Genomic DNA, 18,055 nt, shown 5'->3' with positions numbered 1-18,055 from the left:
CAAAGAGAAGTTTTGGTTGGAGGAGGACGAAGCAGAAGTGTTTCCAGGAGTAGACCTCTGAAAAGAAAGAAAGTTTTAGTTAGATTTCAAGATACCTTAATAAAATAACCCAAAGATATAATATCAAGGTTAGGATCCAACTATGAAGATTCACAACTTAGAAATGGGATGCCGAGATCCAAGTGCAAATTTCATAAAGGTAGGTGAATGACGATTCACCAATTCCACCATTAGACGAAACAAACGAAGTGAAATTCCTAATTCTTTTGAGATACATTGAAACTATTCAATGGCATGTTTTGATCTCAGATTATGCTCTTCTATTTGTGACTGGGATGTCGAGGATCACAAACAAGATGTGAATAACCATGCAAATGTGCTTGGTAACCTCATTGTCTTTATCATTAACTATTGATGTGCTGGTAAACCACACACGCTCCATCAAGATGACAATTATGAGATACCCATTACTACTCTTTATTGGTGCCTTTTAGTGTGCTGGTTAACCACACACGCTCCACTAACGACCAATAAAGCATAATGTGCAATTTCATGGATTAACATACTTTTCACATTTTTCCTAAAGTAACTAGAGTTGGGATTTTGAAAATAATGTTCTAGTACTTTCTTTAAGATCATTATACTTTTAATGAGAAGTAGTTGTCCTATCAAATCTGTTCTGCTAACGACCCTCCACTAATCAAGGAAGCGGTGGGTGAGAGTGGACACCCATTCAACTACCATTTTATAGGCAGTTTCCTTATACCCCCCTTATAGATTAGTTTCGTGAATGAGGCATACTAGCGATTTGACTGACCATATTCTTATACATATATAATATTAAACTTTTAACCATAATACATATATAAGGTGTGTTTTAAAACATTTTAAAACTTCAAGGGTTTATACAAATTTCGAAATTTAAACTATTAAATTCAAATTTAAATAAACCAATTAACTAGATTTAATATTTATCTTTTCATTAACTATTAATCAAATTATTAAATCTTGTAAGGATTATCTAATTAAATTAATCCATTAATTTAATCCTAATCCTTATCCCTCTAAATTTCGAAAATAGGGTAAGGATACTTATCCAATTAATCTAATTAAGTAACAATTATCCAAAACAAGAAACCCTAAAACTTCTAAGCAAATTTCGAAATTTACAAGGGAGGAGGCTAGGGTTTTCAAAACCCTAACCCTAATTTCGATTAGGGTTCTTTGGAGGCTAGGGTTTTCGAAAAAACCCTTTGATCCAAAACCCTAGAAATCGAAAATTTGGCCTTTAGGCCTTAATAGCTATAAACCCTAATTTGCAATTCAACAATTGTAGCAATTCAATTTAAAACAATAATGACTCTGATACCACTGATGGGTTTTAGGTAAAACAAATAAACTAGAAAACAATTCCTAAGTTCACATGCAACCTACTTTGGATCTATGTTTTAACTATTGAACATACAACTTTGAATTGCAAAATAAGAACCCCAGAGGAGAGAGGCTAATTTCGAAATTAACAAACTAGGGTTTAGGGTTTACATACCTTTCAATTGTTATAGCAAACAATTGATATTCCCTTGATCTTGATCTTGATCTTCTTGGAAGCTTTAGCACCACAAGTGTAATGCCTCTAATGGAATCACACCCAATGACTAGAAAGAAGGAAAGTAGAAGAAGAGAGAGGGGAGGGAGTATGCAATTTCGGCCAAGCTATTTTTCCAAAGAAATGAGTACCCAAAATGTGAGCCAGGAGGCTCCTTAAATAGTTTAGGGAACTAGGGTTTAGGGAAAACCCTAGTTATCCTTTGCTTAGGGCCTAAGCAAGACCCAAGGCCTTATCTTGGACCCCTTGGACGAATTCTCTAGGGTTTCCCCTAGGGTTTTCGTCCACCCCCTTCCAAGGGAGTTCTGGATCCTTCCATTCAACTATCAGTTAATTGCAAACTAGTCCCTGCACTTTATAATTAATTCTTTTAACTCTAAAATCAATTCTGATTAATTTCTGGCTAACAATTAATTAAACATAATGATTTCTAATTAATATATTAATCTTTTAACATATTAATAAACCATTTATATTAATTCATTAATCTTATAAATTAATATCTCTCCTTCCATAATTTCCTTGTCCAGTTGCTAGGTTGAGGGCAACCCAAAAGGACTGTTCTGCTATCAATTCAAGTACATACCAATTATAGTTATGGGCTTAGACACCTAATCCAACAGAATTTACTTACCAAATGTGGAAGGAAAGCTTGGAGACTAGCCTTGAATCTCGAAATTTAGAGAGAGAAAGTGAGAGAGAATGAAGTTTGTTCTTTGGTGGAAAATGAGAGAAATGTGAGGAGAGAGGAGGGTTTTCCAGCTCTTGACCAAGTGTGTGGCTGAAAAATGGTGGGAAAAGTACTATGGAATGACTAGGTATGGTGGAAGGACAAGGGGTTGTACTATGAAGGTATGGGGAGGTTGTTTGTGTCCTTGTCCAAAGGATAAGTCAACACTCCACCTAAATATCTCACTAAATAGATTTTATTCTTAGGCAATGATTTTCCCCAAAATATAATCAAAATATGAATATTTAGGGTTTATTATGTTAAAATACGAGTTTGGGTGAAAATCCCGCGTTAAAATAATTAAAAACGGGCTTAAAATGGAGTCGTGGTCGAAAATCAGGCAAAAAGACGAAATTTCGAGATTGGGGCCGAAGGCTCGGTCTTAGCAGCACTAGAACCGAAGGTAGAAGTGGAACCGAGAGTGGGGGTTCGGCTGCGCAGGGTCGCCTCTCGGACCGAATGTGAAGTTCTCTCAGACAGAAGGTGCAGTCCTCTCGGACCGAAGGTGGGAAGGGGAGAGCCGAAGGTCAGGTCTCGGTTCGAAATTGTCAGGGGACCGAAGTAGACCGAGCCCTCTGTCCATTTCGGCTGAGAGGGTTTCGGTTCTCAGGAGGTTCGGTTCTCAGGACGTTTCGGTTCCTTAAGGGAGGTTCGGCTCCTTAAGTGGGTTAGGTTCCTAAGAGGTTTCGGCTCCTTAAAAGGGTTCGGCTCCTTAAGGCTGTTTTTCGCGTAGACTTCCGTTTTCGAACGGTTTTCGACTAAATCGATGGTCGAGATGCCCCGAGTGATTATAAGAAGTTGATAGAGATTTCGAGAGAGATTTGGGAGAGATTTGACATACTTGGAGAGATTTGACATACTTGGAGAGATTTGGGAGAGATTTCATATACTTGGAGAGATTTCTCATTCAGAGAGATATTTGGCAGAGATTTCACATACTTGGAGAGATTTGGGAGAGATTTGACATTCTTGGAGAGATTTCTCATACAGAGAGAGATTTGGGAGATATTTCACATTCTTGGAGAGATTTCTCATATAGAGAGAGATTTGGGAGAGATTTGACATTCTTGGAGAGATTTCTCATACAGAGAGAGATTTGGGGAGAGATTTCACATTCTTGGAGAGATTTCTCATACAGAGAGAGATTTGGGAGAGATTTGACATTCTTGGAGAGATTTCTCATACAGAGAGAGATTTGGGAGAGATTTCACATTCTTGGAGAGATTTCTCATACAAAGAGAGATTTGGGAGAGATTTCACATACTTGGAGAGATTTCCCATACTTAGAGAGTTTTGGGAGAGTTAGAATGAAAAAGATTGGGAGAGACTTCTTTTGTGACCTTTTTGAGTGTTTGGCTTCGCAACGCAAGGTTCTTACACTCTGTTAAGCCTTGTTATGAATGTTATACGCTCTCGAGGGGTATGGAATAATGTTTTATCGAGTAGATTCATCACTTACCCTAATTAGGGTTTAGAATTTCCGAACACGTGAAAACTCTAAGTGATACTTTATTTTAAGATTGCGAGTAGTACAATAAGAATCATAATGGAAACCCTAACATACAAGGGTTAGATGAGTTGACCGGTTTGACTTGTTGACTTTAGTTGACTTTGACTTGGCCAAAAATTGATGGTTGTCACAGAAATCTCCAACCTGGAACTCGAGCTTGGATCGCCGTCTATCCGCATAGCTCTTCTGGCGGCTCTAGGCTGTCAGCAACCTCTGTCTGACCTGCTGTATCTGCTCAGTCGTCTTAAGCACTATCTCAGTGCTACCCATCACTCGCTGTCCTACCTCTCCCCAACAGATGGGAGTCCGACACGTCCTCCCATATAAAATCTCAAAGGGAGTCATACCAATACTCGAATGGTGGTTGTTGTTGTAAGAAAACTCAGCCAAAGGTAGGTATGTGTCCCAACTTCCACCGAAGTCCATAACACATTCCCGAAGCATGTCCTCGAGTGTTTGTATCGTTCGCTCACTCTGGCCATCCGTCTGTGGGTAGTAAGCAGTACTGAAGTGCAATCTCGTACCCAATTCCTCATGAAACTTCTTCCAGAACCTGGAAGTGAAACGTACATCTCGGTCTGACACAATCGAGATCGACACTCCATGCCGCAACACCACCTCTCTCACATATGTCTCTGTCAGCCTCTCCGCAGAAGAGCTCTCACTAATAGCAAGGAAGTGAGCGCTCTTCGTCAGACGGTCCACAATCACCCAAATTGCATCAACACCCCTCGCGGTCCTCGGCAATTTGGTGATAAAATCCATAGAAATCTGTTCCCACTTCCACTGGGGAACCTCTTATGGCTGCAACTTGCCATGCGGATGCTGGTGCTCGGCCTTAACCCGACGACAGGTCAAGCACCTCTCTACTACCCATGCAACATTCCTCTTCATACAGGGCCACCAGTAGTCTCTCTTTAGGTCCAAATACATCTTAGTGGCCCCAGGGTGGATCGAAAATCTCTATCTATGCGCCTCCTCCAACAGAGTGCTACGTGCCCCGCCCGTATACGACACCCAAATCCGACCACGAAACGTCATAAGCCCCCGACTATCTGTCACAAACTCGGACACCTGTCCAATCACCCGCTCCCTCTTACGGTTCTCAGGTCTCACAGCCTCTGCCTGGGCCTCTAGAATGGTATACAATACCGGTGTCATCACCGTTATCCTCATACATATATCTCGAATCGGGGCACTCTTCGCCCTACGGCTCAGAGCATCGGCTACCACGTTAGCCTTGCCCGGGTGGTACAGGATCTCACAATCGTAATCCTTTACCACATCCAACCACCTTCTCTGACGCATATTCAGGTTGGGCTGATCCATCAGATACTTCAAACTCTTGTGGTCCGTGTATATGGTACACCGAACCCCATAAAAATAGTGGCACCATATCTTGAGCGCGAACACCACTGCCCCCAACTCCAAATCGTGGGTGGGATACCTTGTCTCATGAGGGTTCAGCTGCCTCGATGCGTATGCTATCACGTGCCATCTCTGCATAAGCACCGCACCCAACCCCGATATAGACGCATCACAATACACCACGAAATCCTCCATTCCCTCCGGAAGGGCTAACACCGGGGCTTCGCATAATCTCTGGCGAAGAGTCTCAAACGAGGTCTGCTGCTCGGGACCCCAAATAAAAGCAACACCCTTCCGGGTCAACCTGGTGAGGGGAACGACAATCTTGGAGAAATCTCTGATAAATCTCCGATAGTTTCCGGCCAAACCTAGAAAACTCCTGATCTCGGTGGGGGATCTCGGCACCTCCCAACTCATGACAGCCTCAATCTTGGCCGGATCGACCGATATCCCATTCTGATTAACGATATGTCCCAAGAACTGGACCTCTCGTAACCAGAAATCACACTTGGAGAATTTGGCAAAAAGCCTCTTCGATCTCAGCACTCCAAGGATCTCCCTCAGATGCTCCTCATGCTGCTCTCTGGATCTCGAATACACTAAAATATCGTCGATGAACACAATCACGATCGATCCAACATCGGCCTGCATACTCGGTTCATGAGATCCATGAACGCTGCTGGTGCATTGGTGAGCCCAAAAGGCATCACCACGAACTCTTAATGCCCATAACGAGTCCTGAACGCCGTCTTCTGGATATCCACATCACGCACCGTCGTCTGGTGATATCCAGACCTCAAGTCTATCTTGGAAAACCAAGACGCTCCCTGCAACTGATCGAACAGATCGTCGATCATCAGTAATGGATAACGATTCTTGACCATCAACTTGTTCAACTCCCGGTAATCGATGCACATCCGGTGTGAACCATACTTTTTCTTTACAAAAAGGATCGGCGCTCCCCACGGCGAGCTACTCGGTCGGATGAATCCCTTTCCCAACAGCTCCTGCAGCTGCGAGGATAACTCCTGCATCTTCGGTGGCGCAAGGTGATAGGGTGCCTTGGCAATAGGCGCTGACCCCGGAACCAAATCGATGCGGAACTCCACCTGTCTCTCGGGAGGCACACCCGACAACTCCCCGGGGAAAACATCCGGAAACTCTCGCGCTATCGGTACCTCACCGACAGAACTCGGCCTCTCTGCGGCAACTCATGTATCCATCACATAGGCTACAAACCCTCTACAACCCTGCTTTAGACTCTGTCTCGCTCTGGCAGCCGAACAAAATGCTGACCCAGATCGGGTACCCTCGCCATACACCGTAAGTACTCCCCCACTAGGGTCTCGTATGGTCACCAACTGTCGCTCGCAGTCTATAACAGCTCCAAATCGGCTCAACCAGTCCATGCCCACGATGACACAGACATCCCCCATCGCAATCGGTACCAGATCTATCGGGAACTCAACACCGAAAATCTCGAGTACACATCCTCGAATTACATGAGTAGCATAAACCGCTCGCTCGTCAGCTATAGAAACTCGTAGAGGTCGACTCAACGCCTCTCGACGGGTGCTAATGTGTTGGCTAAACGCTAATGAAACGAAAGATCGAGTCGCACGCGAGTCAAATAACAGCAAAGCAGGTACAGAACTCACAAGAAAAGTACCTATGCATACCACAGTATAAGCACAATATCTCAACTCAGTATAAGTAAATAAAAGAATACATACCAGCCACGACATCGGGCGCTGCGCGGACCTCCTCCGCTGTCAACTGAAAGGCTCTCCCGCGAGCCTTTGGTGCCTCGGCCTTCGCTGGCCGGGCCTCGGTAGCTCTAGCAACAGGTACAGATCTCTGTGCTTATCCCTGAAGTAGCTGTGAGCACTCGGTCTTCCGATGGCCAGTCTGGTTGCAGTGAAAGCAAACTGCAAATCCCTTGGGGCAATCCCTCGCGAAATGCCCCTCCTTGTCACACTTGTAGCACACACCCGCTCTGCACACCCCCTCATGGCTCTTGCCGCACTTCCCGCAAGTGCGGCCCTTCGGACCTCCAGATCTCGAATCAGCGGGCTTTGCTTGCTTGGCTGCCGGCTGAGACTGTACCGGCTGCCTATCCCTCCTCTAAGACTCGGCCTCCTCCCTGGCTTGCGTCTCTAGCTCAATCTCCCACTTCCGGGCATTCTCCTGGAGCTCGGCAAATGTCCAGTTTGTCGAGTTCGCCACGAACTCACGAATATCCCTCCTCAGTATGCTCAGATATCGGCTCATACGTGCCTGCTCGGTAGACACGTGCTCAGGGAAAAACAACGCCCTCTCATGAAACATCCGTGTAATCACAGTCACGGACTCCGTCCCCTGCTTGAGGGACAAGAACTCCTGCGCCAACCGTTCCCTCTCCACCGGGGGAACATACTCATCTCGGAACATGGTGGTGAACCTCTGCCAGGTCACCGCTATAATCTCTGCAGGAGTGAAGTCTGCCGTCACAAACTTCCACCAGTCCTTCGCTCCCAAGCGAAGCTGGTTCAGCGTGAACCGTACCCTCAGATGCTCAGGACAAGAACATGTGTAGAAGCATCCCTCAATGTCAGAGATCCATCTCATCACGGCTATCGGATCCTGAGTCCCATCAAACTTTGGTGGCTTCGTGTTGCTGAACTCCCGGTACAGCAACGAGTCACCCCCCTGTGGCCTAGCAGCGGCAACGGCTGCGGTGGCTGCAGCAACAGCAGCATCGGTAATAGCAGCATACCGCTCGTCAAACATCTCAATCAGCGTGGTCTTGATAGACCCAAACATCTCTGGTATCTCTGCTCGGATGGCTGCTTCCACCTCATCATGAATCATCCTGCGAATCTCATCATCGCTAACACCGCTGCTCTCTGGAGTGTGGCGCGTACCCACCATAATGTATCTGAAAAACAACACAAGAGAAATCAGAGACTCGCTCGAGTATACTAGCACTCGATAACTCAACCCTACTCGTTCCTTAGTACCCTAAGGATTCTTACTTGGACTGTTCACTGTGTAATTCCCGTGTTTCTAGGCTAGGCATTAATATTGATGTGATAGTCTAGGTTAACCTTTGTAACTCATTTTGAAGAAATGAAAAAGAATTTTGTGAATATTATGTGTTTTATGTGGTTTATGCTTAATTACTAGGATTTAATTAATTAAGAATAAAAATGAGCGTCGAAAATAAATATTAGATAAACCGATATCTATTAAGAAAGTTGTAGTGGTCGTGACAAGGGTCACTGATATATAAAGAATACCAAAATCCGAGTTATAACGAAGAAGTTATGACCTGTCGAAGTTTCGCGACAAAACCGGCACGGTGCCGAATGACGTAAAAAGTGAGTTTTTGATAAACTACTTTTTAGCCTTAGTGATCTAAACGAAAGTCGTAGTGTTCGTTAAACCGAGAGTATGTATAAAAAGAACGCCCAAATCTGACTTCGTATGAGGAAGTTATGATTTTTCGAAGTTTCAGCTTAGCAGTAGACAGCTAAAAACTTGAATTTTAGATCGTGTGATTTTTAGCCGACACGAACTAAACGAGAATCGAAGGTCTCATCAATAGTAGCATAACGGTAAAAAGACAGACGAAAACGGACGTCGGATGAAGAAGTTATGATTTTTTAACCGATTTCCTGTCCCGGTCTGTTAAAAATAATAATATAAAAATGAAAGTCAAAATTAGCCGACGAAGTCTAAACGAAAGTTGTAGAGCGTAATTTTACCTACGCGTGCATATAAAGAACGTCAAAAACGGAGCTCGTATGCGAAAGTTATGGATTTTAGAAGTTTTGGCACAAAACTCGAGAAAAATGTCAAAACCGAGAAATTTCTCATACGTGGACTTCGGCCACCTCACCCTCGCTCAAATTGTGCCACGTGTCCGAAATTTCTGTGTAATCAGAAGCGTGTCCGAACCGGAGAGCCATCCGAAGTGGTCCACTAAGAATCCGACGCGTGTCCGACCTTCGCACCAGGCGCCACGAACCCCCCTCCTCGGACTAGACCTCGGTCCAATCAGGAGACTCCAGCGAGATCCTCGCATGCGCAACCCACGTGCGAGCCATCTGTGCGCCTTCGCTCTGCTGCTGTCGCGTGTCCTCGCTGCTGACTCCTCCTTCTAAGCCGACTTCGGACCTCGCCTATAAATAGAAGGCTTGCGAGCCTTCTCGGATACTTTTAAGAAATTGTCCATTTTCACCCCTTTTTTCATATTTCTTTCATTTTAACATCCCCCAAAACCCCGGTATCAATTATAACACCCGAAACACGTCCCGAAGTGCCCAAAGATCCGGAAAAATTATCTTTTCGGTTTTGAAGCCCGACACTTGCAGAGCCCGGTTTCTCAATAAAACTCACGGTTTTATTAGAAACGAACGTTTTAGGAAACGAATTGCTTCCCGATTATCATCAAATCATGTGAGTGTGTAGTCACTTTCATCTTACACCTAGTTATGAAGTATTTTCTATAAAATATGTGCTATGTGTAATTATATTAAGTGTTTATTTGAGGTGACTGTTGAACAGACGTTTTATACAAGTTTTAAACTGTATATGTATTTTATCTACAAATATGTTGGGTAGAACATGGGTAGACGAAATAGTCGATGTGTGTTAAAATGGTGAGAGGCCTCGATGTTGTTGTTGTTGTTGTTTTTGTTGTAGTCGTCTAGCAGAGTATAGATGACGACCACGGACCTTTCTAGACAGTCCAGTGGCACACTAGCAGGTTCGCAACTTGTAGGTGTTGATGAACTAAATGTTCATTGGCGTACTCCATCCCCCTCATGGTTGCCTTTAGGACATGTATGGCTGAGGAGTCCCCTTAGCAGTATAGTCCATCCCAATGAGATTCCTTAGGCTAGGTCCCTTGTGATAGGTGTTTAGGGACGTAAAGTGCGGACAACGGGAATGGGTAATCAGGGTTATTGTTGATTGGTGAACTTAATAAGTTATTATTATTATGGGTTGAAAACCCTATATGCTCACCAGGCTCCCAAGCCTAACCCACTCAGCTTTTTGTGTTACAGGTAGTGGACCCCGAGCATAGTCGGAGGACGATGAGAGATTTTTGATTATAGGGTAGTAGTTGTAAATAACTGTTGCAAGGCTTATAATTTCTTGTTTATGCTTTTGATCCGTATCGGAACATGACATCCCGAGGTTTTGATATGAAATGAAGTTATACATTTCTTAAAGAAAGGTTTTGATAAACTTTTATCATGTTTTGTTTTGGGGACCAATTCCGCAACATCTTTTAAAAAGATTTCTCTGATTTTATTTTAAAAAGCATAAATTAAATCTGTCTTTTCTGGCCGAGAAATTAGGGGATGTCATAGTTGGTATCAGAGCATTACTCTAAGCGAACTAAGAAATTGTAGGATTTGTAGACTTAAACTTAGAATGCTAAGTGATGATTGTGAGATGAGTGTCTACCATATTTTAGACACGAGCACTAGTTTATTTTAGGAAAGATGCCTAAAATGCTTTTATGTGCTAAATGCTATATGTTGCCATATATGCCATTATTTGCTCGGATCTATGGTCTGTTGTCGACCGGATCTAGAAACCTTATGTGTGTAGGATTCTAAGCGTATGATTACGAGATTAGAACTAACATGTAAACATTTCGGAGTGATAAGGGAATTGAAATATCTATCAAGGTTAAAGACCTAAATTCGCCTTATTCGGTATATAGATTATAATGGCAAGAACTCGAAGTGGAGCGCGAAATGCAAATAGAAACCAACAACCTCAACCTCAACCTCAAGTGGTGGAACAGGTGCCTATAGTAGGAGCTGCACCCGAACCCATCACCATGGCTAGAGTACGAACTATGATTCTGACCATGATGGCTGAACAGAGGGAGGATTTGAGGCAAATGTTGCTGAACAACAGCGATGAACCTTCAGTTCCTGTTGAAAAACATGAATTGAATGACGATCGATCTGAAGAAGGAAACAACAGTAGATCGGTTGGTCATAGTGAACCGCTTGTGGTTGGGAGAAATAACCACGAGGATAAAGTGGAGAGAAATGGGTGCAAGTATAAGGACTTTATGACTTGCAAGCCATCGACCTTCACTGGAAAAGAAGATCCTATCGGAGTAATGGATTGGATCTCGGAAATAGAATTGGCTTTCATCACTTGTAGTTGCCAAGGCAAGTTACAAACCACATTTGCAGTGCGTCAGTTCAGGGGTAGTGCTGCTCGATGGTGGAACACTTTGGGGAAAAACCTAAGCCCTAATGAGCCACTGCAACTGACTTGGGCAGAGTTCTTGGTTCACTTCAACCGCAAGTACTGCTCCGCCCAATACGTGCTTGAGTTAGAAAACCAATTTCTAACATTAAAGAAGGGGAGTATGACCGTTGATGAATATACAAATAACTTCACAGACAAAATGGAGTTTTCTTTGCGTATTGTCCCAGATGAGCTGGCAAAAATTGACAGGTACGCAAAGGGACTTCCATGGGAGTACGCGGTGCCAGTACCTCAGGCACTTACTTTGCAGGCAGCTATCTGGGCTGCCAAGTCTATTGAAGATATGATTAAGGGGAGAGCCGCCAGCAAGGTTGAAGTTGGCGAAAAGAGAAAGTTTGAAGGAACTTCACGTTCCAATAGAAGCCAAGTGGTGTGACAAGTGCAAGAAGAAACATGATGGGAAGTGCAGCGTGGAAGTCACTTGTTACAAGTGTGGAAAGCCAGGGCATTATGCCAATGAATGCACCTTCAATAAGAACGTTTGTTTTGGGTTCCATGAAGAAGGGCATATTTTGAGGGATTGCCCGAAGAAGAAGGGCGCAGCAAAACCCAATCTTCCACCAAAGCCGAAGGCAAGAGCCTTTCAGATGACATTTGAAGCTGCGAAAGAAGAAGTCGATGTCGCTTCAGGTACCTTTCTCGTAAACGAATTGCCTGCCCAAATTTTGTTTGATTCTGGAGCCAATTACTCCTTTATTTCGCATGAATTTGGTAGAAAACTAGCTTTGCCTGTAGATAGACTAGTTAATGCTATAATAGTCGACATTGCTAGTGGAAAGTTTGTACCGGTTAGCCATCGTATGAAAAACGTCCTCATTGACTTGGATGGGAATAAGCTCCACGAGGAATTATTGCCTATCGAGTTAAATGGATTCGACATAGTTTTAGGAATGGATTGGCTTAGCGCCAACGATGCCGAAATATTGTGTAGGAAGAAGATAGTAAAAGTAAACCCGCTAGGGAAAGAGTCGTTTATGGTGTATGGAGACAAACACAGAGTAAACTCTGGAATCATTTCCCTAATGAAAGCCAGAAAGTGTTTGGCCAAGGGATGTCTATCATACCTAGTGTTCGTGATCGATGCTAAGAAGGAAAAGAAGGAGGTGTAGAATATTCCGGTGGTGTGTGATTATCCGGAAGTCTTTCCTGAAGATCTTCCCGGATTGCTCCCTGATCGACAAGTAGAATTTCGTATCGACTTGCTACCAGGAACGACGCCAATAGCAAAAGCACCGTATCGATTAGCACCAACAGAGATGAAAGAACTTATGACACAACTTCAGGAGTTATTGGATACAGCTTTCATTCGACCTAGTTCATCACCCTGGGGAGCCCCTGTGTTATTTGTAAAGAAGAAAGACAGGAGCATGAGAATGTGCATCGATTACAGAGAGCTGAATAAAGCGACAATAAAGAACAAGTACCCGTTGCCGAGGATCGATGACCTGTTCGACCAGTTGCAAGGTTCGAGCTATTTCTCGAAGATCGATCTTAGGTCAGGATACCATCAACTAAAGGTGAGAGAACAGGATATCAAAAAGACTGTGTTCAGAACAAGATATGGACACTATGAATTTTTGGTTATGTCGTTCGGACTAACCAATGCCCCAGCAGCTTTCATGGATTTAATGAACAAGGTTTGTAAACCATACCTTGATAAATCCGTGATATTATTCATAGACGATATCTTGATTTATTCGAAAAGCAAGCAGGAGCATGAAAAGCATCTGCGTGAAGTGCTAGAAGTTCTGAAAAAGGAGAAGCTGTATGCAAAGTTCTCCAAATGTGAATTTTGGATTCAAGAAGTCCAATTTTTAGGTCATGTGGTTAACCAAGAAGGAATAATGGTTGACCCAGCAAAGATTGAAGCTGTAATGAAGTGGGAACAACCAAAAATTGCTATGGAGATTCGAAGCTATTTAGGATTAGCCGGATATTATCGTCGATTTATCCAAGGCTTTTCTTCGATCGCTACTCCATTAACAGCTTTGACCCACAAAGGAGCTACTTATGCTTGGAATTAAAAGCATAAGGAAGCCTTTGAAAAGTTAAAGAAGAGATTGTGTGAAGCACCGATTCTGTCGTTACCTGAAGGAGTTGATGACTTCGCGGTTTATAGTGATGCCTCTGGAGTTGGGTTAGGATGTGTTCTGACCCAAAGGGATAAAGTGATAGCGTATGCATCGAGGCAATTGAAAGAGCAAGAAAAGAACTACCCCACTCATGATCTGGAGTTGGCAGCGGTAGTATTCGCCTTAAAGATATGGAGGCACTATCTTTATGGTACTAAATGTAAACTTTTCACTGATCATAAGAGTCTTCAATATCTCTTTAATTAGAAGGAATTGAACATGAGGCAACGGTGCTGGCGGGAATTACTCAAGGACTACGACTGTGAGATACTTTACCACCCTGGTAAAGCAAACGTTGTTGCTGATGCTCTCAGTCGGAAGGTAAATCTTGAAAAGAAAAGGCCAAGAGCGTTAAGAATTGAAGTTGTCTCGACAATTGTGGAATGTATAAAGAAAGCTCAGGAGGAAGCTTTAGAGAAAAATGACCGGAAGGAGGAACGTTTGGGTAAAACGTTGGTGTTTGATACAAACGGTCAAGGACTGAAGTTATTCAAAGATAGGATTTGGGTACCTAAGACGGGAGGAGTAAGAGATCTTCTGATGGAAGAAGCTCACAAGACCATGTACTCGATTCATCCCGGCAATACAAAAATGTATAGGGATCTAAAACCCTATTACTGGTGGCCGACGATGAAGCTCGATGTTGCTAAGTATGTGGCCGAGTGTGTAACTTGTGCTAGGGTTAAGGCACAACATCAGAAACCGTATGGGAGTTTAGAACCTTTACCTGTACCCATGGGTAAATGGGAAGATACTACCATGGATTTTGTGACTAAACTGCCTAGAACAAGGAACGGTCACGACATGATTTGGGTGGTCGTTGATCGCTTCACTAAGAGTGTGCATTTCATAGCAGCCAACGAGAAATCGTCTATGGATAAATTTGTGAATTCTTCCGTGAAGGAAATTGTGAGGCTTCACGGTGTTCCGTTAATGATTGTATCCGATCGTGACAGTCGTTTTACCTCAAGGTTTTGGAGGAGTCTACAAGAGGAATTGGGTACCAAGTTGTTGTGACATCCCCTAATTTCTCGGCCAGAAAAGACCGATTTAATTTATGCTTTTTAAAATAAAATCAGAGAATCTTTTTTAAAAGATGTTGCGGAATTGGTCCCCAAAACAACATATGATAAAAGTTTATCAAAACCTTTCTTTAAGAAATATATAATTTCCTTTTTATATTAAAACCTCGGGATGTCATGTTCCGATACAGATCAAAAACATAAACAAGACATTATAAGCCTTACAACTGTTATTTATAACTATTGGCCTATAATCCATAAATCACTCATCATCATCATCCGACTATGCTCGGGGTCCACTACCTGTAATCATAAAAAGCTGAGTGGGTCAGGCTTGGAAGCCTGGTGAGCATATAGGGTTTTCAACCCACAATAAATAAATTTATTGTACTTAAACATCAATCAATCAACCAAATTACCCCAACCCCATTATCTTATTTATTTCTTAAGGGTTTACCCTAAGAATCAACTGTTGGATTAATGTCTAAGTCCATAACTATAATTGGTAAGACTTGAACCGACCCGGCATGGTCCATTTGGGTTGCATGGCATCGGGACAATTGGATAGACAACATGAGGAAAAAGGATACTAGTGATTTTATATTAATATATTATAAGTTCTAATATATTAATATATAATCATATTATTTAATTAGTATTGATCAAGAATTAATTTATAATTAATAAAGTGATCAAAAGGAACTAATTAAATATGGACTCTTAGATATATATGTGTGATGGGCCAAGTTCATTTAAGTTAGGCTAAGCTTTCATGGATAGTCCATGGAGTGTTTAACCCATGGATCATAAGAAATGAAAGGTCATGGGTATTAGGGTTTAACCCTAATCTCCACACTATATAAAGAGGTCATTGGTTGGTGAAATTGGCACTAGTGTGGGTACACTAAGAGGGCTAGCCGATTTCACTAGAGAGAATCAAAGTATCCTTATTCTTAAGGTTATTCCAAGAGTTCATGGTGTTGTGTGAACCATTTGAGGTGTCACACTTGGGGCACTAGGCACTCAAGCTTCATGAAGTCATTCTACATAAATGAGGTATGTAATTCTAACTTGATATATTCATATGAATCAATGTTATTATGCTAGTCAGGATGAATATCTTGGAAAGTTCATATTTGCATGTATAATAGAGAAAACATAGATCGAAGGTATTTAGGGTTGCATGTACACTTAGGAGTGTTAGAATGCTCAAAACCCAACAGTGGTATCAGAGCCTAGGCTTGTTTTCTTGTTATACTTGCTTAAACTGCTTAAAAATCGAATTTTGGTGCTGTCTGCACAGCAGACTCGCCGAGTCCACTGATGGACTCGCCGATTCCAAGGCAAAAAGCATCCAACTCGCCGAGTTGGTTCGTGCACTCGACGATTTGGACCCCCTGACAGCATATATTCGACTGTTTTGGCTGGAATTGGACTAGGAAGATTACCATAAGTTGTTTTTGAACTTATAAACTTGTTTTTGATGTGGTAATGTTCATGCTAATCCAATTTCAAAGATAATTGTCAATAGATTCATGTTTTGTATTAGTTTAAGTGTTATACTAATTACATGAAAAAGTTTGATTCCAATTATCTTGTTCGTATGAGTTTCTTATATTAATAGAAAAGTTAATTGATTATGTGTTTTCAATCCATTTTAATCTAAGAGTTGATTCTAAAATGTGTTTTTGTAACTTGTCCTCAAGTTATATGAAAAGTCACATTTAAGTTTCATAAAACTCATAAAAGTTGGCAATGGTTACAAAAATGAAGAGTCTTGTCCTCAAGTTATGGAGATTCAAGAGTCACTTCATTAAGTAATAAAATATGTAACCTTAATTAATTCCATAAGTTACAAAATAAAGAAAAGTTACATTCTTTTATTAGTTTAAAGTCTTCCATAACTTGTCCTCAAGTTATGGAACTTGAAGAGTTTTTTAATTAAAACTACTTTAAACACATAAGTTATGGAATTAATTAGTTTTGAATAGTTTCAAAACTTGCCCTCAAGTTTTGGAATTTGAAAAAGTTTTCTCTTATGAATACTTTAACTCCAAGTTAAGCCCTTAGAATTTTAAAAGTTAAAATTCAACCCTTATACTTTATAATATTATAAGTTAAATATATATATATATATATATATATATATATATATATATATATATATATATATGTATAAGAGCAAGTCAGTCTTACCATTAGTAGGCCTCATTCACGAAGCCGGTCTATAAGGGGGGTATAAGGTTGTTGTCTATAAAATGACAGCTTAATGGGTGTCCACTCTCACCCACCGCTTCCTTGACTGGTGGAGGGTCGTTAGCCGAACAGGTAGGACAAGGACTATAATTCTCCCTTCATTAAAAATATTAATGATAAATACTAAGTAACTAAACCTTTTATTAATTCCCAATCTTAGTTACTTAGGAAAATGTGAATAAGGTGTTATTTCATAGAATTTCACTTTGTTTAAACCGTTAGTGGAGCGTGTGTGGTTAACCGGCACACTAACCTGGATTTAACAAAGTAGGGAAAGGGTAACTTAATATTTATCATAGTCTCGGTGGAGCTCGTGTGGTTAACCGTCACATCGATTGAGGGGTAAATACTAAGGGTACCAAGTATATTTGCATGGTTACTTCACAACCTTGTTTTGTGATCCTCGGCATCCCAGTCACAAAACCTGAAGGGCACACTCGAGATTGAAACATGCCATTGAAAAGTTCAATGAATCTCAAAAGATCTAGGAGTTTCAAATCCACGTAAAAACCTAATTAAATTATTTCGTTTTTCATGGTGGAAATTGGTAAATCGTCATTTACCTACCTTCAACTATTTTATAACTCGGATTACGGCATCCCTCTTCCAGTTATAAATAGGTTGTTGGATCCTAGCCTTAATATTTCATATTGGGTGTTATATTAAGGACTTTAGATCAACTATCTTGAATATCTCCCAAAAGATGTCTAGTTCAGACATCTATGATCTTCCCAAATCTCTTGGAACTTTACTTCCTCCACCTCCTCCAATTATTCTCCCTAACCCACAAGTTCAAGGTCACTCAAGCCCTAAATGTAAGCAAGGTCTATGTGTGATCACATCTTAGAGATGAAGTCACATATTGACAAACCGGGAGAGTTGGGTGTCAAAGTCTTGAGAAAGTTGGATGTTCAATCACTTTCTAAGTCACATAGTGAGTTCCTTTGGGACTACTATGAAACAGACTATGACATGAACCTTAATGATCATATCTATTTGCTTGGTGCTGCTGAATCAGCAATGATTTGGAACGATAGTAAAGCAAATTTGATTAGAAGATCAACTTCCCGAAAACTTTATGGACAGTGACAATGGTGACATTGGAAATCCAGAAAAAGCATTCTCTTCCCAATGGAAAGGGATTGG

Source organism: Lactuca virosa, chromosome 3, assembly GCF_052849685.1.
Source record: "Lactuca virosa cultivar CGN04683 chromosome 3, Lactuca_virosa_CGN04683_v6, whole genome shotgun sequence".
In the NCBI taxonomy this organism is placed as follows: Eukaryota; Viridiplantae; Streptophyta; class Magnoliopsida; order Asterales; family Asteraceae; genus Lactuca; species Lactuca virosa.
Note: the sequence above shows the minus strand (reverse complement) of the source record.